Below are 25,745 nucleotides of genomic sequence, written 5' to 3'. Positions count from 1 at the left end.
ACACATTCCCAGCTCAGGGTATTTTCCCACACCAGAGTAAAGTATTCAGTAACTTGTTCAGTTCTATGCTTTCTTAATATAGTTAAAAGAGTGCCATAGGTATGTGCATACAGAAATATAGCTTGAAGTGCACTTCTGTTGTTCATAAACGATCCCATGTATATATAATGATTTGGCACAGAAAAAATCTAATTTTCCAGATATGAGTATGATAGAAAAAATATTCTAGTGTAAAGTATTTAAAAAGATTTCTAAATGGTATAGGGCCTTTGTTAAAGAAACAAAATATTAAAAATATGAAAAGAATATATAGGGAATGTGAGGGGATGTGGGAATATGGCAGAGTAAGTAGTTCTAGGAGTCAGTGTAACCACCAGAATAGCTGCTAAACAGGTAGGATCTGCATGAAACAACTATTTTGAAACTCCAGTGGCCAGTAGAACTCTGTGTAGCTCCAGAGAAGAATGACAGGAGGAGGCTGATAAATTACAGTAAAGGCTAGTAAATCGTTCTCTCTGTGTGTCAGTTACCAGCACCCATCACTTATTCTCATGGCAGGATTCCTTGTGTCAAGCCCCTGGCTCAATCACTGGTGACAGAAAAGGACTTATAAATCTTCTTCCCCAAGACCAGGGATGGGTATGGCTGATCACTGATCATGGCTTTTGATTAGCAACTTTGGATCACTGAGTGCCAACCTGCTCTAGACAAAGGCTGTGGCAGAGGAAGTTACAGATGCTACACTTCCTCAGGGCTGCAGGGGACAAGTTAAAGTGCTTTCTTTGCTGGGCTGCTGGTCAAGAAAGTTCAGCTTTGGGAAGCCAGAGAAGAAACTCCTGGTGCCCTTCCTGATTACCTTCCAAGGGCATTTTGTAGCCAGCCTGAGCCCATTTCCTGGGTCCCTGGCTCTCATTAGGCTGGGAAAGACTTAATTGAGAAGCTCCTTTCTGGTGTGTTTCCCCTACCAGAATTTGCCGTACAGGCAAAAACAGCTAGAGACAATGAAAGGAAAGTAAGAAACTATAGACTTAGACAGACTGGGGCAAAGTCTTGCCTGCTTTAATCACCTAAAAGAGGGAGGTCTATCTCCTGAGAAATAGAGGGGGCATTCAAATTTTGATAAATAGGGAAATTAAGGAAAAACTAACAAGCACAAACCCAGGAAAAGACACAGGCCCATATATGGCAGGGGGACCCTGCACTCTTCATTCACCTTGGACAAATCCTCCTGATCGGAAGGATTGGAGCTCAAGAAAATCTCTGTCTTATCCCCAGCTGGATATAAAATCAAGAAACAGACATCTCAGTAAATAAATCCCAGATTAAATTTTAAAATATTAAAATGTAGAGTATGCAATAAAAGAGTAAAAGTCAAACCAATAAATAGGAAATGTCCCATTCAAGGAAAGAGGATACAAATCCCAAAAACACCAAGGAGAAAGGCCATAATATGGACATACCAAACAAAAACTTTAGAAAAATGATCTTATAAATGTACAGGGAGATGAAGGAAAATGCAAAGAACTAAAGGATATAAGGAAAACAATGAAAGAGCAGTATGAGAATCTCAATAAAGTGATGGCTATTTTCAAAAAAGAAATATACAGAACTACTGGAGTTGAAGGCCAAAATAACTGAAATAAAAATTTTCTGGGAGGGTTTTAAAAGCACAGTGGAGCTAACAGAAGAAACAATCAGTGAATTCAAAGACAAGGCAAGGGATATGAGTCAAGCTAAGGAGAAGAAAAAAAATATATAATCAAATGAAACTAGCTTAAGAGACCTGTGGGAAACCATCAAGCATACTAATATATGCTTTATAGGAATATCAAAAGGGAAGAAAGTGAGAAAGGGGGAGAAGGAATATTCAAAGAAATAATGATAGAGAACTTCCTAAACTTAGTGAAAGACATGAATAGGCAAATCCAAGAAGACCCAGAGAACCCTAAATAGGATAACCATGAAGAAAAATAAACACCATTTATATTGATCATGCTATCAAATGCAAAGGACAAGGAGAGAGTTCTTTTCTCTCAAGCTGCAAGAGAAAAAAATGTGATATATAGAAGGGAGTCCCAATTAGATTGACTGTGATTTCTCATTGGAGGTGAGAAGGCAGAGGGTTAAAATACTTTAAGTGCTGAGGTAAAACAACTGCCAGCCAAGTATTTTTATATGGTGAGAATTTATTTCAACAATGAGGGAGAGATAAAGACATTAGCAGATGAAAAAAAGCTGAGGGACTTTGTCACCATTAGACCTGCATTACAAGCAATGCTAAAGGGAGTTTATTAGGACTAAATATAAAGGCACTTGACAGTGGTTCAAAGCAGCATAAAGAAAGAAAGACCTCTGATAAAGGTAACTATTTGGTTATTTATAGATGCCAGTATTATTGTATTGTATTGTTTGGTATGTAACTCTGTTTCTTATTTCCTATGCTAAAATATAAATGCATAAAAAGTAATGATAAATCTGTGGTTTGAGACATCCAACAAACAAAGATATAAGTGCTAAGAAGTACAAAAAAAGGTAGGAGGTTAGAGGGGTATACAAAATGTGTATGTTTGTGATATTGAAATCAAATTTGTATTAAACCAAATATGATTTATATGTATATATATATACATATATATGATATTAAATTGTAACCATTCGGTAATTGCAAAAAACATGAAAAATATATCCAGAGAGGAAAGAGAAGACACTCAGTGTGGTACAACAAACAAAATCAAATAAACATGAAACAAGACTTTAGTAGAGAAATTGAGGGGGGAGAAAAAAGGATGTCTTACAAAGGCCGAATAGCAAATCATAGAAAAAGTCCTGCATTGTCAATAGTGACCTTAAATATAAATTTATTAAGCTATCCAATCAAGGGTAGAGATTAGCAGAGTGGATTAAAAGAGTATGACCTAAATATACACTATTTACAATACAATCACGTTAAATTCATAGACACAAAATGGCTGAAAGTGAAAGGATTGAAAAAGTATATCATGCAATAGTAACCAAAAAAGAACTGGGAAAGCTATGCTAATATCAGATAAAATAGACTTTAAGTGAAAAAATACAAGGGGTGAAGATGGTCATTATATTCTCATAAAGGGGTAAATTCAACAAGGATATGTAACAATTATAAATATGTATGTGCTTAACAGCAGAGCCCTAAAGGATATGAAGCTAATCCTGACAGATTTCAAAAGAGAAAATGATGGTGCTATATTAATAGTAGGAGAATAAAGTATGCCAATTTCATATATTGATAGAAAAGCAAATCAGGAGATCAATATGAAAACACAAGACTTGAACAGTAATCTAAACCAACTAGACCTAACAGACTTCATCCAACAAGAGAATACACATTCTTCTTGAGTGTACATGGATCATTTTTCATAATAGACCATATCATAGTTCACCAAATAAACTCAATAAATTCAAAAATATGAAATCATGCAAAGTATCTTCCCTGACAACAATGGAATGAAGCTACAAATCAATAACTGAGTGAGAGACGGAAAATTCTCAAATATGTGGAAAATAGATAGTATACTCTTAAACAAACAATAGGCTAAAGGGAAAATCAGGAAATATGTTGAGACAAATTAAAATGAAAACACAACATACAAAACCTGTGGAATGCAGGAAAGGCAGCACTGAGAGGGAAATTTACAGCTCTAAAAGCTTACATTAAAAAGAAGAAAAACTTCAAACCAGAGGCTTAACTCAAAACTGGAAAACTAGACAAAGAAGAGAAAACTAAGCACAAAATGAGCAGAAGTTTGGAAATAATAAAGTTGAGAACAGAGTTTAATAAAATAGAGAAAAAAAAATACTATCAACAAACAAAAAGTTGGTGATTTGAAAAGTTCAATAAAATTGATAAACCTTTACCCAGACTGAAAAAAGAAAAAAAGAGAGGGGAAAAAATAATAAAAATCAGAAATGAAAAAGGGAACCATTGCTTCCAAACCATATGAAATTAAAAGGGCTATAAAGGGATACTATGAACAATTATATACCTATAAAATAGATAACTTAGGTGAAATGGAACATTTTTTTTCAAATATACATTTCATATACTAACTCAAGAATAAATAGAGATTAAATCAGTCATCAAAATCCTCCCAACAAAGGGCAGCCCTGGATCAGATAATTTCAGAGGGTTATTTTGCAAACATTCCAAGAATTAACACCAGTCATGCTCAAACTCTTACAAAAATTTGAAGATTCATTTTCAAATGAATCTTCCTAATTCATTCAAAAAAGCCAATATTAGCATCAAACCAGAGCCACAAGAAAAGTAAATTACAGAGCAATATCTCTTATGAATATAGATGCAAAAGTCTGCAACAGAATACTAATAAGCTGAACACAACAGCACATTCAAATAATTATAGACCATGATCAAGTGGGATTTATCCCTGGTATGCAAGGGTGGTTCAACCTAGGAAAATAAATTAATTTTACACATCATATTAACAGAATGAAGTGGGAGGAACCACATAATTTTCTCAATTGATGCAGAAAAGTATTTGATAAAAATCTAGCACCCTTTAAAACACACACACACACACACTTTGAGCACTAGGAATAGAATGAAACTTCCTCAACATGAATAAGGGCATATATGAAAAATTTACACTTTATAGCCTACATAATGGTGAAAGACTGAAAACTTTCCCTGTAAAATCAGTAACAAAACAAGGATGCTTACTGTCACCTCTGTTATTCATCACTGCACTGGATGTTATATCCAAATATATTAGGCAAGAAAAAGATATAGAAGACATCCAAATTGAAAAGAAGGAAGTAAAACTTACCCTAGTTGCAGATAGCATGATCATATATACAGAAAATCATAAAAGAACACAATAAAGCACCAGGAGTTAAAAAATGAATTCAGCAAAGTGGTTGGCTACAAGATCAACACCCAAAAGTCGATAGTACTTCTATACATAAGTAATTATCAAACAGAAAAGGAACCAAGAAAAAAATCCATTTGTAATAGCTACTAAAATAATCTAATATCTAGAAAAAAATCTCACCAAGTATATAAAGGAATTTTACAAAGAAAACTACAAAACACTGCTAAAGGAAATTAAAGAAGACCTAAATTAATGGAAGGATTTTACATGTTCTTGGATCAAAACACTAAATTTTGTTAAGATGTGAATCCTACCCTAAGCTATTTATAGATTCAAGACAACCCCAACTAAAATGCCATCAAACTCTTTTGCAGAAATGGAAAAACCAGTCATCAAATTAATATGGAAGTTTAGGTGGCCTCCAAATAGCCAAAGCCAACTTGTAAAAGAAAAATGAATCAGACTCACAATTCCCAAATTTAAAGCTTATTTATTACAAAGCAACAGTAATCAAATAAGCATTGTACTGCCACAGGGACTGACACAAAGACCAACGAAATATGTTTGAGAGTTCAGAAATCAACCTTCACACTTATGGCAAACTGATTTTTGACAAGGGGGCAAAAACCGTTCAATTGCGAGACTATTATTTGTTCTTAAATAAACGATGCTGGGAAAACAGATCTCCATTTGCAAAGGAAAGAGGAGGACACTTACCTCACACCTTATGCAAAAATCAACTTAAAATTGATCAAAGACATAATCTAATAGCCAGAACTATCAAAATCTTAGATGAAAATCTAAGGATCTTGTGATAGATAATGTTTCTTACCCAAAGTACAAGAAACAAAAGAAAAATAGATGCATGAGACCTCATCAAAATTAAAGACTTTGTGCCTCAAAGGACTTTATCATGAAAGTAAAATGGCAACCTACACAAAAGGAGAAAATATTTGGAAACCACAAATCAATGAAGGTTTAATATCCAAAATATATCTAAAAATGCTTCAACTTAGCAATAAAAAGTCAAAGATACAATTTAAAATTTGGCCCAAGACTTCAGTAGACAACTCTTCAAAGAAGATATACAAATAGTCAAAAAACTCATGAAAATATGCTCAACAGCATTAGTTACCAGGGACATGGAAATCAAAACCACAATGAGATACAATTTCACACCAGGTAGAATGGCTGCTCTAATAAAATGGAAAATTGCAGGTGTTGGAGAGGATGCAGAGAAATAGAAACTCTCATTCATTGCTCATGGGAATGTAAAATGGTGCAACTACTATGAAAGATAGTTTGGGATTTCCTCAGAAAGTTAATTTTAGAATTACCATTTGACTCAGCCATTCCACTACTGTGTATATACACAAAATGACTGAATGCAGGGGCTCCAACAGGTATTTACACACCAACGTTCATAGTGACATTATTCATAATTGTCAAAAGATGGAAGCAACTCAAGTGCCCATCAGCTGATGAATGGGTGTACAAACTACAATGGAATATTACTCAGCTGTAATAAGGACTGAATTTCTTATACATGCAACAACATGGATGAAACTTGAAGACAACATGTTGAGTGAAATAAGCCAGACATGAAGGACAAATAGTGTATGATATCACTGATATGAAATAATTAGCATAAACAAACTCATACAATCAAAATCTAGAATACAATTTACCAGGGGTGGGGTGGGTGTAGGGAATGCAAAATTAAGGCTTGAAATATAAAGAATTCCTATTTGGAATGATGGAAATATTTTGGTAATGGATGTTGGTGATGGTAGTGCAACATTATGAGTGTAATTATCAGCCCTGAAATATATATTTGCAGTGGGCTAAAGGGGAAATGTTAGCATGTATATATGGTAACAGAATAAAAATTTTAAAAATCCATGGAACAGTACTACAAAGATAGTGAACCCTAAATTAAACCATGAACTATAGTTAGTAGTACAATTATACAAATGGGCTTTCATCAATTGCAACAAATTTACCAAACAAATGCAAAGTGTTAATAATAGGGTAGTATATGGGAATCTAGTACTTTATGCATGATTGTTTTGTAAACCTACAAACTCTCCAATAAAAGAAGAATGTATAAAGGAACACGTTTATCACTGGAGAGAGAGAAAACGTTCTTATATAAGACACAAGAAGCAAAGATCTAATGAATAGATTAACTAATATTTAAACATGATTTAAAACTTATTTTAAAAATCATGTAAACATGGAAGGAAAACTACAGAAAAGTTGAAAATCTTTGCTAAATGTCAATAAAACCATACACTCTTTCAGATTATATATTTGTCTCTTAGAAACTTAAATAATGAATTTTTATATCATTAATATGTTACACATACATTTCAAACCAGAATCAAATATTTTATCATTGCTTTTCCAAAAATATAAAATTTGTGCTTTTCTTTTGCTTACTTTATGCTTGAGTTTTCAACAAAATAATTCATCCAGTCTGTATGTTTATATAGAGAGGATATAGATATAGATGACTGATGATAGAGATATGGATATAGATGGAGATAAAGACATATATGTAGATACAGATTTAGATGTAGATATATATATACCTAATTATATTACACACATATGTACCTACTTTTTCCAAAATGCCACAACATATTTACTTCTATTGTCTTATTTTCCCAAGATTTTCTTTTCTGGGGCCTCCCTGCACCTGGTCCATTTTGGGGCTGTGCTCTCTAGGGCTGATGCAGAGCTTGTGTTGAGTGATGTAACCCTTGCCACTCTATTCAGTGGATTCCTCAATTCCTTCATCTTCTAGGAAAAATGTCTTCCTCTTTCTAAGTTTCTCTGTTTCTGCCTCCTATTTGCCAAAAGTAGGTTTTCAAAAGTTTTCTTGAAAAGGGGTGCATTTTTAATTTTTGGAGAATATGGCAATGCCAACATTGTTCATCACTGTCCATTACCCATATTCCTTCTAGCCTTAAATTTTGCTATTGCATTAAGTATAAAGTATCTTCTTAGTTTTCTGCATTGACTTTACCTAAATCATTAGTGTATTGGTCACCTGTATTTCTTTTATTTTAAATGTCCTTTCAAATCTTTCCTCTTTTTGAAATTTGATGAAGTCTCTTTTAAATGTTTTATGTGTCAGAAAAATAATCCAAATTAGTCCTTATCTAATCATGTTTTTTGCAGATTTATTTTTGTAATGTATCTTTCAATATTTGGTTTGTTTAAAGTCTTTTTACTACATCATAAAACTTATAATAATATGAAGATGAACTTATCAGTTTTTTTCCCTTATCACTTCTTGGTTATTTATCCTGCACAGAAGAAGTTTCAACTTCTAAATTATAATTTTACTTCTGTTTCTCCTAGTTTGCTTATGGTCTTCTGCTATCCTCCTTTATGTGATGTTTTGGTAGTTTGTCTCTACTCTCTCTGAATTGCCACCAGATAGTATGCAAAGTCTAATGATGCAATGATGCAACACATTATAGCTCTCCAATCCTTGACCTTATATTTACCTTTGCACCTTTCAAGAAATCTAATTTTCAGCAAAACAGAAAAAAAAAAGTCAGGTGATTTGAAATTTCAATTGTATCTTCCACAAAATTTTGTTTCTGAATACCACCCCTGATGTAACTGCCTGTGTAATGGTCTTAGAGCACAGATGCATCAATAATACCTTTTACTCACAAACCATACTTTGCAACCTGCTAAAATGCCCATTCCTAAAGACTCAGCTGAATCATTATTACATCATTCTGTCCCTCCACCCATCAAGTACTTCCATGAAATTGCCCTCTTTTACTCATCGATATCTTCTAAGATTCATTCCCCTTACATTTGTAGAATAGGTGTTGGTTAACTGAGTTACTGTCTGCAATAATTTCATTTTTAAATTGGAACTGCATCTTTCTTGTAACTTAATGTCCTATGCATAGTGTAAACTTTTTCAGAGTAAGCAATTTCTAAACATTGTTGAATATATGAAATAATAATGCATTAAGGGAATTTAAATTGGATTGAAAAACCAAAGCATGACTGCACACCAAATCTATATTTTTAAATCCACCATTCTCAAAAAGTTCAAGGGTTCATAGATTTAGTGGGTTGAATGATGTAGCCCAGTTTAGGCATGTTCTTGGTCTTGTTCTGCATTCCAGTGGGTGTGGATCCATTGTAAATAAGATATCTTCAAGAACTTAATTATGGTTAATGTGTGGCCCAAACGAATTGGGCTTGGCTTTAAACTGGATTACTGGAGACTTTTAAGCAGAGTGAATTTCAGACAGAGAGAAACCACCAGAAGCAGTCAGAAGGTGGAAATTAACAAACCCAATGGAAATGAGAAAATGCCAACACATGTATTACCATGTGACAGAAAAGCCAAGGACCAAGGATAGCCAGCAGCCAACCCCAGAATGCCAGAGGCTGACCTTGCTGACACCTCAGTTTTGACGTCTGTCACCTCAAAACCATGAGCCAGTAAATTCTCATTGTGTAAGCCAACCCATTGTATGGTGTTCATTTTAGCAGTTAGGAAACTAAAACAATGGGCTAAAGGGACATCTCCACAGACAAGGTATGTTTTACTCACACACACACACAAAATCTTCCCAGAGCAACTCCTCCTTTTTCTGTTTCATGTCTTTGCTAGTATCATTATAATTCTCTGGTTGCACAAACAGAAACCAAAGCACTTCTTACATCTTTTCACCACTTTTAACTCTTATTTATCATCAAAGGAATCTCATTCTATGCTCTCCATTCACAAACCAACATCATATACTCACTGATATTTTCATTAAATCTTGCTCTTCTGATATGTATTTCTTTAACCCACAACACTATTTTGTCCTTTCTTGTCTACCACTCAAATCCTATATGGATGTAAAAATGGTTTTATTAAAGGGCAAATAAGGTCAACCTCTAAAGCTGATTTGCAAATTTTAGTGGACATCATTTTATGGAGATTAAAACTCAGCCTAAACTAAAGAATTCTGTGATCTACAAAGCATCCTCTTTCAATTGATTTTCCATTTCTGCACTGCTCTTGTGTCAAAATCTACTCCATTAACACTGCATTGATAACTGTCTGCTAATGTAACAATTCCTTTTCTCATTCTGTTCTATTCACTTTGAATATCCTGCTTCTGTCACTTTTGCTTCTAGGCTCCCCTGCAGACCAAATACCATTGTTCTATGCCCATCAACAACACTGAACAAAGTTCAGTCAACTTAAATGCTATTTCCTATTTCCAGAAATTAATTTTTAACTTATTATCTGATTTACTGCCATTTCATATCTGTCCCCAGCAGCAGAAAATCTCCTGCAGAGCAACATATGAAGAAGCTGCTATCATGGGGATTGAGAAGAGGGTTTTGGCTCTTCTGCTTCTGCAGCTCTGCTGTGTTGGATGTGGATTGGGTGGGAAGGTCCTGGTGTGGCCCTTTGACAGGAGCCATTGGCTCAACATGAAGATCATTCTGGAGGAACTCACAGCGAGGGGTCATGAGGTGACAGTGCTGGTTCCTTACACAATTTCATCATTGACCACAACAAGCCTTCCACACCAAACTTCCAGGTGGTTCCTGTGCCAAATGATGGACAGAGATTTATGAATATACTAAATGAATTTTTGGATGTAGCTATTGATGTCATGCCAAATTGTCATATTGGCAATCAGCAATAAAACTACAAGACATGTTCCTTCAGTCAACTGGAGATACGAAAATTCTGTGTGAGAATGTTGTGTACAATCAGACTTTCATGAAGAAACTCAAGAAATTTAACTACAATGTAGTGATTATAGATCCTGTGATGCCCTGTGGAGAGCTTGTAGCTGAGTTGCTTGTAATCCCCTTTGTGCACACATTAAGGTCTTCTATAGGTGGCACTTCGGAGAAACACTGTGGAAAACTTCCAGCTCCACCCTCCTATGTGCCTGTTCACATCGTAGGACTCTGAGACAAGATGACTTTTCTGGAAAGGTTGAAAAATCTAATGATTTCCCTTTTTTCTGACTTCTTGTTCCAGCCATGCGATGTTCAGTTTTGGGATCAGTTTTACAGTGAAGCATTAGGTAAGAAACTCTGCTTTTCTTTCTAAACTAGTTTACAAAGTTTAAAAAAAAAAAAAACAACTAGCATTATGAAAGAAATTGCTTTCTAAAATTCTGTCTACCTTGTAAAACTCTTCAAGTTTTGCAGTGGGTGTTGGGATGTTAACAGTAGCAATTTACTTGTGGCAATACATTTGACCTGTTCATGAATCTATTAATCAGCATTAGGGAAGTGAATTATAAATAGCCATCTGCTGTTATCGGCATAGCTCTGTTTCATTTGCTTCCTTTTAAATGAACCCATTGGTGTAAATTTTTTTGTTCCTTCCTCTTTCTTTTAAAATAATAGGACTTGTTGCATAGATCAGGAAAAGAAAGTATGTATGCATGTGCACCACAGCATTATTTTTAAAAATATATGTCTGTAAAATGCTGTAGTTTGTATGACAGGGAAATATCCAAGTTTTTTCTTTTTAATGTGTGTGTGTGTGTACTTATGTGCTGTCTACCCTGTAAAATCCTTCAAATGATACAATTGCACTGATTATTAATAACTAATTGTGGGAGTGGAGGCAAGAAATACCATAGTTACCATAGTTACTCTTTCTTTATGGTCATCTAAACATTTCTGCATGTTACTTTGCTTAAAAGATGGTTATCAAAGCAAAACAAAATGTAAAACACACAAATAGATGTTAATCCAATGAAGAGATATTGTTTGCAAGGTATGAGAAGTAAATAAGTCCAGTTTAGTGACTTTTCAAATAGGATGTGGTTGTATTCTTTTACCTTTATTGGTAAAAGTGTAATGCTTGTTTTGCATGTGAAATAACCTTCTTGCCTGACCAGAGTAATAAACTGAATTATTATATACATTAACAATGAGATTGAATTTAGTACGTTCTTCACTGTGCCTGAACTTTCCTTAACAACTCGAGAATTTTTGAGACTCACTGATTATCACTCTCAATTTTAAACAATTTCTCTTGTAACAGGGGCCCTCTCCTTCTTAGCTATTTCATAAATTTTTTATGAGATTTCAGAAAATCTGATGTGGACTGTTTCATCATGGCTGGTCATAAGTGAAGATTTTCTTGTATGCATTATATTTCTTGAGAGAGTGTTAGCAGAGCCCTCAAAAATTAAGTAGAGGACGCTAAAAGACTGCATCTGGAAGTGTTAAAAGACAGTAGATTTTTCTCTTCAATGAATTACTCATTCTATCTATATGAATAATGTAACAAATGTACAACACTAATACATGGTACTGATGTTATGTTGGTATATGGTAGATGAAAGAATATACCTAATGTAAACCATGGACTATAAGCAATAGTGTTATTTTAATATTCTTTAAATTTTCTCTTCTAATGTTCATTCCAGTAACATACATGACATGAAATTTCCCTTTTCAACCACATTCATGTATGTAATTCAGTGCTAGGACATTCACAATTTAGAAGAATATTAAAATAATAGTACTAAAGGGTGTTTTTCTTTGTAATTCTAATGCACCCAAGTGTCATCTGAATTCATCCCCTCAGGCAGGCTTTTACTCCAGCACCTTTGAGAATTACCTAGGAATATGAACTAACAAAGAAAGGATCATATTAGACACTCAAAACATTACCTAATTTAACTCAATGACTTTTAAATGATAATTTGTTTCACAGAATTAATACCTAAGGAATCCACTTCAAAAATTCTTGGCTTTAGACATGATTTTGAATTTACAAGGCATTTATGTCATAGTAAATAATCTACTTTCACTAAGTACTACCTGGGTGCCAGCAATATATTAGGCAGAATTGATTTGAGTTAAATATGACAAGGATCCTGACCACAAGTCTGTGTTCAGAGATAAATGGAAGAGAAATAATTGTAAATTTACCACTGTGAATTCTTTGGTTCATGAGGGTAATGAATAAAGTCCTCTTGGAAGACAAAAGTTGAGGGCAAGAGGAAACAGAAACATTAACTCTGGGGAAGAATAGAGAGTCATTTTTCACTAAGCAAGAGTGTGTACTGATAGTAATAGGTGTCCCTGTGCTGCCGGGATTCTCTTATAATAAAGATTTGCAGTATCATGCCCATGATGAAAAGAAGTGGATAGCTCTGCATTTCATTAGTTTTGCAGTTTTACTGGCATAAAGCCACTTAGTGACCCTGGCTTCTCATCTTAGTTTCCCATTCTTTATTAAATGTTTATTATCATATATTTTCTGCTTTTGGTATCCTCATTTTGATCTTCTACCCATTCCTTCATTTTTATCCAGACTGACCTAAAATTTCATTCTGTCTATAAAATCTACCAAAGTTTATTACTAGTATCAATAAGGTCTAAGATCTTTATTTCACAGTACATAAACAATGCTGGGTTACATCATAGAACACAACAGAAATAATTTAAGGCAAAATAATAAAAATTCCTGTTTCTAAGTGCCTTTAGACCATAGGCATCAGATTTTGCATTCAGTAGTGCAGTTTTACACTGCCCTCTGCCTCTTGTCCTCTTTGGGGGCATCTCTCTACTTTTTAAAATAATTATTAGTATTGTTTTTAATTATTGAAGTTGTTGACTTACAGAAAAGTCATATAAATTATACAGCATTCCTATATACCCACCTGTTGTTGAGAGTTTGCATTAGTGTGCCACCTTTGTTACAAATGATGAAAGAATATTAAAATAATACTATTACTTATAGTCTGTAGTTTACATTAGATGTATTTTTTCATCTACCATATACCACCCTAATATTAGTACCTTCTATTAGTGTTGTACATTTGTTATGATTCATGAAAAAACTTTCTTATATTGTACTGTTAATCCAAGTCCGTTGTCTACAACAGAGTTCACTGTTGTAAACAGTTCCATGTTTTGTCTTGTAATGTTCATTCTAGTAACTTACATGACATGAAATTTCCCCTTTCAACCACATTCACGTACATAATTCAGTCCTAGGGCATTCACAATAATGTGCTACCATCATGACCATCAATGTCCAAAACTTTGTAATCAACTGAAATAGAATTTCTGTACAAATTAAGCATTAGCTCCTCTACCCCAAATCTCTTCCCTGATAACCTATGATCTAGATTCTGACTCTGTGAGTTTGCCTATTATGTTTAGTTCATATCAGTGAGATTGTACAGCATTTGTTCTTTTGTGCCTGGCTTATTTCATCCAAGATAATGTCCTCCAGGTTCATCCATGTTGTTTCATGCATCAAGACTTCATTTCTTCTTACAGCTGAGTAATATTCTATCATTTGTATATAGCACATTTTGCTTAACAGTTGATAAGCACATTTTGCTTATCAGTTGATGGACACATCAATTGATTCCATCTGTCTTTTAACAGTTGTGAATGTTGCTGCTATGAATATTGGTGTGCAAAGATCTGTTTGAGTTCATTCTTTCAATTCTTTTGGTTATGTAACTCATAGTGGGATTGCCGGGTCATATGGTAATTCTCTGTTTAGCTCCCTGAGGAATGACAAACTGTCTTCCACAGTGGTTGGACCATTTTACATTTCTACCAGCAGTGAATGAGTATTCCTATTTCTCCACATTGTCTCCTACAATGTTAATATTCCCTCTTATTTTTTTAATAGTAGCTACTCTAGTGGGTGTGAAATGATATCACATTGTGGTTTTGATATTCATTTCTCTAATAACCAGTGATGTTGACATCTTTTCATGTGCTTTTTAGCCATTTGTGTACCCTCTTTGAAGAGATGTGTATTCACATCTTTTGCACAATTTTTTATTGGGTCATTTGTCTTTTTATTGTTGAGCTGTAGGATTAATTTATGTATTCTGGATATTAATCTTTTATTGAATATATGGTCTCCAATATTTTCTACTGCTAAGTGGGTTTTCTTTTCACTTTTGTGACAAAGTCCTTTAATGCACAAAAGTTTTTAATTTTCAAGAGTCCCATTTATTTATTTTTCCTTTGTTGCTTGTGCATTTGGTGTAAGGTCTAAGAACCATTGCTTAATACTAGGTCCTGAGGATGCTTCCCTATGTTTTCTTCTAGGTTTTATGTTCCTGGTTCTTATATCTAATTTTTGATCCACGATCAGTTAATCTTTGCATATTATGTCTGATAGGAATCCACCTTCATTCTTTTGCATATGGATATCCACCTCTCCCAGCACCACTTGTTGAAGAGGCCATTCTTTCCCAATTGAGGGGACTTAGCAGTCTTGTTGAAAATAAATTGGCCATCAGTGTGAGGGTATATTTCTGGTCTCTCAATTCAATTCCTTTTGTTGATATGTCTATTTTTGTACCAGTCCCATGCCATTTTGACTACTGTAGCTTTGTAATATTATTTAAAGTCATGAAGTTTGAGTCATTCAACTTCTTTCTTCTTTTCAAGGTGTTTTTGGCTTCAGGGCCTCCTTACCTTCCTAATAAAGTTTAGATTGGCTTTTCCATTTATGAAAAATAGGCTGTTGGAATTTTGATTGTGATTGAATTGAATCTTTAAATCATTTTGGGTATAATTAACATCTTAATGATAATTAGTGTTCCACCCCATGAACTCAGAATGTCCTTCCATAGATTTAGTTCTTTGATTTCTTTTAGCAATGTTTTGTAATTTTCTCTGTACAAATGGTTTACATACTTGGCTTAACTTATTCCTAGATACCTGATTCTTTTATTTGCTATTGTAAATGGAATATTTTTCTTGATTTCTTCTTGAGAATGCTCATTATTGATTTTTAAAATTTTTCAGCAGTTTTATTGTGACATATTCACATGCCATACAGTCCATCCAAAGTTTACAATAAATGGCTCACAGTGTAATCACAGAATTGTGTATTCATCAACACTATCAATTTTAGAACATTTTCATTACCTCACAAAGTAAACCCCATATCCCTTATAAGCCTACCCTATTATTAACACCTTATAATAGTGATATACATTTCTTCTAGTTAATGATAAAATATACTTACATGTGCACTAGTAACCACAGTCATCATCCACAACAGGGTTCATTGTGTTACACAGTGCCACATTATATCCTCTAGTTTTCCTTATAGGGACATACATGACTGTAACCTTCCCTTTTTAACCACAAGCACATGATTCACTACTATTAATTATACTTGCAAAAATGTGCTACCATCATCTCTATTCATTTCCAAATTTTATAATTAACCTAATTAAAAATTCTACACAAATTAAGCATCAGCTCCTGATCTTTACCATCAGTCTATCTCCTTGTAACCTATGTTCTAGATTTTAACTTCATGAGTTTCTTATTATAATTAGTTCACAGTAATGAGTTCATACAATATTTGTCCTTCTGTTTCTGGCTTATTTCACTCAACATAATGTCCTCACAGCTCATCTGTGTTGCCAAAAGCATCAGGACTTCATTCCTTCTTACAGATGAATAATATTCCTTTGTATGTATATATCACATTTTGTTTATCCATTCATCAGTTGATGAACACTTGGGTTGTTTCCATCTTTTGGCAAATATAAATAGTGACACTATTAACATCAGTGTGCAAATGTCCCTGCTTTCAGTTCTTCTTGGTTTATGCCTGGTAGCAAGATTGCTGGATCAAATGGCAATTCTCTGTTTAGTTTCCTAAGGAATGACCAAACTGTTTTCCATAGTATAGGCACCATTTTACATTCCCACCAGCAATGGTGAGAGCTCATTTATCATATTATTCAAGTTCTCTGTTTCCCTATTAATCTTCCATCTACATGGTCTATATATTGGTGAAAGTGTTGTTTTGAAATTTCCTAATTTTTCTGTAGAAGTGTCTATTTCTCCCTTTCTTTTTTCCAGTGTTTGCCTCATGTATTTTGGAGCACTGAAGGTAAGTACGTAATTACTCATTATTGTTATTTCTTCTTGATGGATTGCCCATTTATTAATATATACTTCCCTCTTTGTCTTATAACAGTTTTTTCTTAAAGTTTATTTTGTTTTATATTAGTATAGGTACCCCAGCTGTTTTAGATGACTTTTTGCATGGAGTATTTTTTCCATCCTTTCACTCTCAATCTATTTATGTTTTGGGATCTATAGTGATTCTCTTATAAACAACCAAAAGTTGGATCATGGTTTCTTATCCATTCTTACAATCTGTGTCTTTTGATTGGGGAGTTTAATCCATTAACATTCAGTGTTTTTACCGTAAGGGCCGTACAAACTTCAGCCATTTTTTTTCCTTGTAGGTCATATCTATTTTTGTCTCTCTTTACCTTTATTACAACCTCTTTTTCTGTATAGTTGATTTTTTGTGATGTATTTGACCTCTCTAAAATTTCTGTTTGGTATACTTTCCAAATACTTTCTTTGTGGTTATCCTGGGGTTTATTTTACACAGCCTCCATCTATACTCCACAAACGAGAAAAGATACCAACTTAGCTTCAATACCATACATGTTCTCTGCTCCCATATCCCTTTTATGCCTCTATATGTTGTTGGTTTTCTCACATTATCACTTTATAGTTTGCATATCTATGATCAGGAAATGTACCCTGTTATTGTTTATTGGATTTTGATTTTTGTATGAATAAAGAGTAGAGTTATATATTAAGGACATAGGACTATAGGGTTTTGCATTTAGCCTTTAGTTACCCTTAGTGATGATCATCATTTAGTCACTTGACTGAAGCCACCCTCTCTTTTCTTCCTTTCAACCTGTAGAACTCCCTTTAGTAATTCTTGTAAAGATTTTTCATTGATAAACTCTCAGTTTCAGTGTATATGTGAATATTTCAAATTGACCCTCATTTTGGATAAGGAATTTTGAGCTGACATTTTTTCTCCTTCAGCCTCTTACATATATCCTATCTTTCCCCACTCACCTTCATGGTTTCTGATGATAAGTTGGCATTTAGTCTTATTGAGGATTCCTGGTATATGATGAATACTTTTTATTTTGCTGCTTTCAAAATTCTCTCTTTATCTTTGGCATTTATCATTCTGATTAAAATGCTGTGTTGGAATAGGTCTATTAGGATTTATTCTGTTTGGAGTTTGTTGTGATTCTTGGACATATATATTTATGTCTTTAATAAGATTGGGGAAATTTTTGATAATAATTTCCTCAAATAATCTTTCTGCCCTTTTTACCTTCTCTTCTCCTTCTGGGACAGCCATGATACATATGTTTGTGCACTTCATGCTGTTACTCAAGTCCCTGAGACACTGCTCAGTTTTTTTCTATTCTTTTCTCTCTGTTCTGCTGAGGGTATGGTTTCAATTGTCCTGTTTTCTAGTGCACTGATTCTTTCTTCTGTCTGTTTAAATCTGATGTTGTATCCTTTAGTGTATTTTTAATCTCTATTATTGTGCCTTTCATCCTCATAATTTTCATCATAGTTCTATTTATACTTTCAAATTCTTCTTTATATCCATACATTGTCTTCTTAATATCCTTTATCTCTTCATGCATAATTTTCCTTCATCTCTTTGAATTGATTAAGGAATTTGTTTGAACTTTGATTAGTTACCCCAACTTCTGAGTCTCTGCTGAAGTTTTTATTCATTCTCTTGAGTCATATCTTCCTGTTTCTTAGGATGACTTGTAATTTTTTAATGATGCCTAGGCATCTGAGTATCTTGATGAGTAAACTCTGAAGGTACATTTCTCCCTCTTGTTTAGGGTTTTACTGTTTATTGACTTTGTGTTAAGGTTCTTCTTTGATGGTTGGTCTAACTCATTATAGACATTTGGAGAAGCTTGTGTTTAATTGTTCAGATTCTCCCAGCTCTTCTTTATCTGATTCTTACCCTGGATATGTCATACAGTTTTTTAAAATTGCAGTTTTTATGACAGTGTCTCCAAGAGGCTTTCCTTTCTTCTGATCTTCTTTGGAAACTTTACTCTGTTCCGTGTGTTTTACTGCAGAATCGTCTCCCAGCTCCTATGATTTGTTTACATTCTCTATCTCACTTAGTACCCCATTTTCTTTACACTTCTCAGATCCTGGACCCATCATATCTTTCAATAGGTCAACTTAATCCCACTTTTTTTTTTCTCTAGGGCTCTACTACCTCTAGTTTCTTTCCTGCTAATGTATCATACCCCAGGAAGTCAGATGGCTTGTATCCAGAAAGGTGGTTCAATTCAGAAAACTCATATTGCCTTTAGGTGGTACAGCCAACTGAAACTGGACAGTGTGAGTGTACAAGATGTCTTGTTGGTCTTTTCTCCCTATCTCCTTCTCTCTCTGTCTCTCTTTCCTTCTGGGGGCCCTTTTTTATGAAGCTCTCCTCAGTGGCTTTCATTCTGCCATGTGTCTCTGTGGAGTTAGATCCCTGGCCTGGATGTGTATAGAGTTCTAACACACTGCTGTGAATCACTCTTCAGTGTCTGTCTGTGGTAGGAATCATGTTCCTCTGTGTTGCCTCTGAAACTCCCAATCTGAGCAGGACTAAGTGATGGGGAAGGGAATGGACACCAACCAGAGGTCTGGGATGGAATTTTCCTTCCTGTTATTTTTCTTTCTTTGGTTCAGTGTTTGTGGAGTACTTTTACAGTCTCTATCTCCTCCATAGTTCTAAGCAAGTGGGATATGTCTTTTTATTCACTACATCTCTGTGTAGGCTTTTTCAAGGAATGCCTTACATCACCCTGTTGTTGACATCTCCTAACCTCTCCCCTTTTATATGGGTTCTATTTTACAATAAATACCTTCTCACTCTATCTGGCTTACACAATTGAGATCTCTGCTACCACTACTCCATAGAAAATTCTGGGGCTAATTTTGAATACCTAAGAAGTCATTAAGCTGCTCCATTAAATAAAGAGATCCATCCTTTAGTGGCATAAAAAAACATATAAAAACTTGAAAATTTTCAGGGCTTTCTGTTTCCTTCTCTATGATCTTGCTTAATTTCCACTGAAGGCGCTTTAATGTAAATAATATCATACATATTAGTAGAGACATTCTTGTTGGTGTATTGACTTTAAGATGAAAGAGTTACATTCATCTTCTTGATATCTTATCTATTTTTACTCCCCAAAGTACATGTGGAGAATTTTTCTCTTTATAGCTTTGATAAAGGAATAAGTAAGGATTCCAAACAAGTTTTTTGAGATTAAGTAAAAGTTTCTTAGGCAATTCCTTATAGAATATCATATTTTTGCCCAAGAAGGCCCTTCTTCTCATGGCTGCACAGTTGTGACAGTGCTGGGGAGTGGCCTCTAGAATATAGCCAGCAGGCGAAGTGTCACAAGATCTATGTAATTTCTGCATTGGAAACATCAATCATCTTTTGTGTTTGCTGCTTTATTTTCCAGAACCGAATGGCTCCTTTAAGTACCTGTGGCTGCCAATTTATTGATGAATCCAATGTTAAATTATACTTGTTCATGTAGTAGTTTTCAAGCAAAGGAAACAGTATTAAAAATAAAAGCAAAAAAAGAAAATTTTGAGATTTGTTTTGCTGTATTGTTTGGCTTTCCAATATATATTACAGTAACAAAAGAATAGCAATTTTAAAGAAACAATATATTCTGCATTTACCATTTTACTAGAACACCTCTCCATTTTCTCTTTATTCAGAAAACTATGGATGCTACCCTAGTTTCAAGCTATAGTTTTCTAGGGCAAAGGACTGAATGAATTAGACACATTATAAATAAATAGAGGGAAAGGATAGTCTTTTCTATATATAAATATTGTGGGTTAAATTTATCCTTAGGATTTATGGCAAATTTTTAACTCTATCATCTTTAGCAGTTTTTCTTTTGCTGCAAGTTCTTTCACTGACTTTCATTCCTGTATAGCCTCAGGTTCTTCACTAGGCAGATCTGACTGAACATGCATAGTTTCATTTTGATGTCATAAGAAAATTAAAAAATACACATGGTTAAAAAATCCAAATTCAGCAAAGGTGTATATAATAAAATCAATTTCATTTCCATTTTCCCCTAAATTTGCACTATTGACTTTTCTTTTCTGCATATAAAGGTATTTATATGCATTAGTAAACATTGGTATTGTTCATCTTTTGATTTTCCTTTTTACCAAATGGGAGCAATTGCTAAATATTCATTTTAACCTTTTTTTTTTTTACATAATATAGATTTAGTGATTATTGGAGTCAATTTATTTCCTTTTTAATTTACTTCCTCCCTTTCTTCCAGTAAGAATGGACATCTTTATGAATTTGTTCTTCCTTTTCATGAATATGATATCTCTGTCTTCTTAATTTTTCTATAATGGTTATCAATAAGATTTTTATAATTCTGACCATAAAAAGCTACTTATACAACATTATTAAAGTTATTGAAATATTTTAAGATGAAATATACATTTTTATTAAATTTTCTGATTGCTGCCAGTGTATAGAAATTGAAACTGCTATGTCATGTTGTTTTTATCAAACTTACCAAACTGACTTATAAAAACATATTACTTACCTATTTATTTTGGGTTATGCTATATGGAAGTCGCAAAATTTACAAAAAAAAAGTTTAGATTACTAGATCTCCTGTGTTCGTGTTCTCTTTTTTTTTTTTTTTTTTCTTTTTAAACTGCAATGAATTAAGACATTGAAGGGGAGAACCTAAGATGGTGGCTAGGTGAGACAAGGCAAAAAAAAACACCTCCATGAAAAATACTAAATAAAAACACCACTTCCAGAGTAGCACCAGCCAGACAAGGTCTGCTAAATCTACAGGGGCTGTGCATTTGGTGAAACCAGGAGTCTGCATTCTGAAACAAGTGTGTGAGTTGGCTGAAAGTCCCTCGCCAACACTGCAGTGTGTGGAAATGGTGGATTGGCATTTAGAGACAGACTAGTTCTTAAAAAAAAAAAAAAAAAAAAAAAGTGCCCAGGAGCAGCTGCAGATATTATGGGAGCAGGCTGGGCTAATGCCTCTGTGTCTGGTGTGGAGGATACCCCTTCCCACACTCACTGCTGATTGTCTTGGACCCAGAGGAGCAAAGGGGAGCTGAAAGGAGAAAAATAATGCATGACTTGCAGCCATCTCCCCAGCAGGTGGGGGCACTCCTGCCCGGGGCTGAACCCACAGCACAGAGCTGCACCGAGAAACACAGTGTGACAGGGAGTCTTTCCCACAGCACCCCGCACACGCCACAATATCGGCCATGGACAGTGGCCTTTAATACACCCACAGCTGATTGTCCTGCAGCTGGGAGGGCAGAGCTGTGTGGAAAGGGGGAAGTTAAGGCATCCTATTCAACCAACTTTGAAATGGGCTGGGAATGCCCCTGCACAGCCCAGTGTCCCAGGGCTTCCCTGGAGGCTGGTGCACCCTTGTCATGTGGCACAGCCCTCCTTCCCTCAGCAGAGGTCCTGGAAGAGCACAGCAGTGAAGGGGGAACCATTCAGAAATCCCAGGGAACCTATGCCGATACCAAGGACTTTTGGGTCAGCAGCAGAGAACAGCCTTAAATCTCCAGGATCACCTGGGAGGTTTGATTATTAAAGCTGCCCTTCCTCCCTAACCACTCAGACATGCACCCCTCATTCAGGGTGGACAGCACCAACAACACACCAAAATTAAGTGCACCAATTGGACCCCACAAGAATCAGATCCCCACACACTGCAAAGACAAAGTTGGGAAGAACTGACTTGAGGGGAATAAGTGACTCATGGACACCATCTGCTGGTTAGTTAGAGAATGTGTACACCACCAAGCTGCAATTCTAACAAATTAAAGATCAAGTAAAGCAAATGCCAAGAGGCCAAAAACAACAGAAAATCTTAAACCATATGATAAAACCAGATGATATGGAGAACCCAAACCCAAACACCCAAATCAAAAGATCAGAAGACACACAGTATTTGGTGCAATTAATCAAAGAACTACAGACAGACAATGAAAGCATGGCACAGGGTATAAAGGACATGAAGAAGAGCATGGCACGGGTATAAAAGACAAAAAGAAGACACTAGAAGAGCATAAAGAAGATATTGCAAGAGTAAATAAAAAAAATAGAAGATCTTATGGAAATTAAAGAAACTGTAGGCCAAATTAAAAAGATTCTGGATACTCATAATACAAGATTAGAGGAAGGTGAACAACAACTCAGCCTCCTTGAGGACCACAGAATTGAAATGAAAGAACAAAAGAAAGAATGGGGAAAAAAATTGAAAAAATCTAAATGGACCTCAGGGATATGACAGATAAAATAAAACATCCAAATTTAAGACTCATTGGTGTCCCAAAAGGGGAAGAGAAAGGTGAAGGTCTAGAAAGAGTATTCAAAGAAATTGTTGGGGAAAACTTCCCAAACCTTCTACACAATATAAATACACAAAGCATAAATGCCCAGCAAACTCCAAATAGAATAGGTCCAACTAAACCCACTCCAAGACATATTCTGATCAGACTCTCAAATACTGAAGAGAAGGAGCAAGTTCTGAAAGCAGCAAGAGAAAAGCAATTCACCACATACAAAGGAAACAACATAAGACTAAGTAGTGACTACTCAGAGGCCACCATGGAGGCGAGAAGGCAGTGGCATGACATATTTAAAATTCTGAGAGAGAAAAATTTCCAACCAAGAATACTTTATCCAGCAAAACTCTCCTTCAAATTTGAGGGAGAGCTTAATTTTTTCACAGACAAACAAATGCTGAGAGATTTTGCTAATAAAAGACCTGCCTTACTTCAGATACTAAAGGGAGCCCTACCGACAGAGAAACAAAGAAAAGAGAGAGAGATATAGAGAATTTTAACAGACATATATAGAATATTACATCCTAGGTCACTGGGATACACATTCTTCTGTAATGATCACGGATCTTTCTCCAAAATGGACTGTATGCTGGGACATAAAAACAAACCTCAATAAAAAAAAGGAATGTTTTCAAAGCACATTCTCTGACCACAATGGAATACAAATAGAAGTCAATACCCATCAGAGACTTGGAGAATTCACAAACACCTGGAGGATAAAAATGAGAGGGAGATGAAAACATTCCTGGATAATCAAAAGCTGAGGGACTTCATCACCAGTTATCAGTCCTATAAGAAATGCTAAAGGGAGGTGAGCAGACTGAAAGGAAGGGACACTAAACAATTGACTGAAACTATATGAAGAAATAAAGATTTTCAGTAAAGATCACATGGTAAATATAAATACCAATGCTACTATATTTTTGATTTATAACTTCACTAATTTACTTCCTACAGGATCTAAAATACATCAACTGTAATGATAAATCAGTGGTTTAGGTCTCAATTTGAATTATGTAATTTTTGGCAAGAACTACATAAAGGTGGGGGAATGGAGGAGTATAAGAACATAGTTTGTTTGTCATATTGAAGTTAAGTTGGTATCGAAGAAAAGCAAGATTGTTATAGATTTAAGATGTTAAATTTAAGCCCCACAGTAAACACAAAGAAAGTATCAGAGAATATGACCATAGAGATGAAAAGTAGAGTAGGGGTTACAAGAAGAGGGTGAAGGGGCAATGGGGAGTAAAGAAATGAGAGTAGAGTTTCTGTTTGGGGTGAAGGGAAACTTCTAGAAATGGATGGTGAGAAGGTGATAGCATTGCAACAATCTAAATGTGATTAATCCCACTAATGGAATGCTAGGAAGGGGGTGGAATGGGAAGATTTAGGCTCTATATATGTTTCCACAATTGAAACAAAAAATACAGTCTAAATAGATGACAATTAAATGCCAAGGATAATCCTGGATGGGATCTGAGGATGGAGGAGACGAGGCTCAAAGGGACACAGATGGGACACAAGAAAAAAAAAAAGGAAACATAGAATGTAAGCTTTATATCAATGTTGAATTTCCTGAACTTTTTAGCTGTGCTTAACGAGATTGCATAAAAGAATGTTCTTATCCATGGGAAAGGTATATGTGAATTATATTGTTTGCTCAAAGATATGTGCAGCTTGCTCTCATATGTTCAGAGGATAGAGCAATAGATGATGGATGATAGGGAGGGAGGGAGTGAGGGAGAGAGGGAGGGAAATAAAGAAATGGTGGTGTGACAGGATGTCAAAGGTGGTGGATAAGGATATCGGGGGAGGGGGTCGGGGTATGATGGAGGTCTGTGTATGGGGTTTGTACTGTTTTTGCAACTGTTCCTGTAAGATTGAATTTATTTCAAAATAAAATTTATTAAATTAAAAAAAAAAGCCAGTGAGACCTCACACCCTTAATAATAACAGAATGGCTATTAAAAAACAAAACAAAACAAAACCAAACAAAACAGAAAGTAACAAGAGCTGACAAGGAGGTGGATAAATGGGAACCTTAGTATGTTGTTTGTGGGGATGCAAAATGTGGCTGCTGCCACGGAAAACAGTTTGACGTTTCCTCAAGAAGTTAGACATGGAGATACATATGACCCAATAATCCCACTTGTAGGTATATAGCAAAAGAATTGAGAGTAGAGAATCAGATAGATATTTGTACATCCATGTTAATAGCAGCATTGTTTGCAGTGTCCAGGGGTGGAGGCAACCCAAAGGTCCATCAGCAGATGATTGAACGGATAACTTGAATGTGGCATATACATACAGTAGAATATTGTTCAGCCCCAGAGAAGAGTAAGGTTCTGATGTATGCTGCTTCCTGGGTGAACTTTGAAGACATTATGTTGGGTGAAATAAGTAAGACACATAGGAGAGCTATTGTATGATTCCACATGTATGAGATAAATGGAGTGTGTAAATTCATAGAGACAGAAAGTACCGTGTAGGGGCAGGGAGGTTGTGGGGAGCGAGGGGAGAGTTACCACATAATGGGTGCAGGGTTTCTGTTTGGGGTAATGGGGAAGTTTTGGTAATGGGAGCACAGCCTTGTGAGTGTGATTAATCACACTG

General features: G+C 35.0%; 1 pseudogene; it reads left to right on the top strand.

The window, feature by feature from the left end:
* The first annotated feature begins 10,226 nt into the window (after window positions 1-10,226).
* LOC119530301 overlaps window positions 10,227-25,745 on the top strand; it is a 41,901-nt pseudogene continuing 26,382 nt past the window's right edge.

Source organism: Choloepus didactylus, chromosome 3, assembly GCF_015220235.1.
Source record: "Choloepus didactylus isolate mChoDid1 chromosome 3, mChoDid1.pri, whole genome shotgun sequence".
In the NCBI taxonomy this organism is placed as follows: Eukaryota; Metazoa; Chordata; class Mammalia; order Pilosa; family Megalonychidae; genus Choloepus; species Choloepus didactylus.
This window is presented reverse-complemented; position numbering and strand designations above follow the sequence as displayed.